Source organism: Papio anubis, unplaced genomic scaffold, assembly GCF_008728515.1.
Source record: "Papio anubis isolate 15944 unplaced genomic scaffold, Panubis1.0 scaffold5097, whole genome shotgun sequence".
NCBI classification, from domain to species: Eukaryota; Metazoa; Chordata; class Mammalia; order Primates; family Cercopithecidae; genus Papio; species Papio anubis.
Window position 1 is genome coordinate 1 of NW_022165300.1, and position 1,719 is coordinate 1,719.

At 45.1% G+C, this 1,719-nt stretch overlaps 1 non-coding gene across 1 annotated transcript; it reads left to right on the forward strand.

Annotated features, from left to right (window-relative positions):
* The first annotated feature begins 984 nt into the window (after positions 1-984).
* On the forward strand, positions 985-1,103 carry LOC116273279. The gene has a single exon (XR_004181676.1). It is a non-coding gene; the product is annotated as a 5S ribosomal RNA (ribosomal RNA).
* Positions 1,104-1,719: the final 616 nt, after the last annotated feature.

The window sequence follows — 1,719 nt, forward strand, 5'->3', positions numbered from 1 at the left end:
CGGAGGTTATGGTCTCGTTTTTGAACCTGCCGAAATACATAGAGGACTCTGTGATTTTGGACAAGTTGGAAAGGTGGAGTGTGACTCCGATTCTACCTCTCCGCAGCCGTTTTTACCCAGGCACTGCAGTGGCGGATGGCACACAGTTTCTCAGGGTCAAATTCCCGAAAGAGATTGCTTCATTGCCATACAGCGTGCGTTTTGATACGGGAGATGGACCACTGTATTTTCGGGTCATGCATGATAGGCAGGTGAAGATCTGCCGTTTGTGCATGAGCCCGGTTCATGTGATGCGAGTTTGCCCGCAGTTTGTCTGCCTTGAGTGCTTGGAAAAGGGGCATTACGGAAGGAGTGTCAAGCAGGGCGCTGTAACACCATCAATCGAAAATGATATACTTGAGAGCCCGAACATAACGCATGTTTCTCTCTTCGATAAAAGATATTGTTTTTCTTTCCAATTGATATAAATGACAAAATAAATTGTACTTAGAAATAACATAAAGCCATTAAAACAGGAACAAAAGGTCCTTCTTTCCAATTTAAGGTCAAACTGAGAGATTTTATGGTGATTTGCATATTTTTCCAATAGTAGGTATTTTGGGTGTTTGCCGAGGTTGGGGGTGGTGGTGGTAATATTTAATTTAAAGGACTATTTAGCTGGTAAACTAAGAAAGGTAAAGTACCTGTCAAATAAAAATGGGTAGCAATTTTAATTATAATCATTGCCTGGAGGTTGAAATAGCTTGGGTCAAACTGACCCCAAAGATAAAAGATGTGAGCAAATTTGAGGACAATATGAGGGTTGAGCCACCACCAAGAGCGGGCGGCCCATGCCAAGCTCCGGCCGAAAACCCAAACTCCAAACGTGAGCCTGGGCTCCGCATTGTTGGACGAAAAAAAAAAAAAAAAAAAATGCTCCGGCGTCACAATCGCAGAAGAAAGCGTATGACAACCATAAGGCGACCGATTGAGAGGGCAGCTTTCGCTTACGGCCACACCACTCTGAACGCGCCCGATCTCGTCTGATCTCGGAAGCCAAGCAGCGTTGGGCCTGGTTAGTACTTGGATGGGTGACCGCCTGGGAATACCAGGTGCTGTAAGCATTTTTATTTTTTCCTACCCCCACAATCGAGTGGCAGAAATGGCTCAACCCTGGGCCCAATGGCTGGGGGCCCCCTCATCACACTTTTTTTTCTAATATCCTCAAGCCATCGTTGCTTCAGTACCTGAGCAAAATCAAAATCCACCGAGCCTGATGCAAAAAGGTTTATTGTGTATTATCCAAACACGATACGCGACACCAGCCGGGCTGGTCCGCACAGCGGAAAAAGAGACCAGCTTGGCACGCCAACATTCACCCGCTTCCTTTTTATTCTTTTTCTTATCTATGGCTTTCCCCCAGCTTATCTAAGGCCTGCCCCAGGAGAAGCAACTTAGGCCCTCCTACCTTTCTTATTGTTCGAATTAGCTTAAACCTTGACACCAATATTTAGTGGTTTATTAAGGATTTATTTATTAAGGAATAGACTGCCACCCTGTGTGTCTGGCAGTGAACTACAACTAAAGTTGACCGACCTCTTCCAGGTTACTGCATCCAGGTTGTGTCTACATCATTATATCTATGCCTACGTTTTGTCAGTATCAAAATGCGCATGGCTGTAAGTATGTCTGCCAACGCTGTGTCAGCTGAAAGATAGGTCTGATCCCACAAATTACACT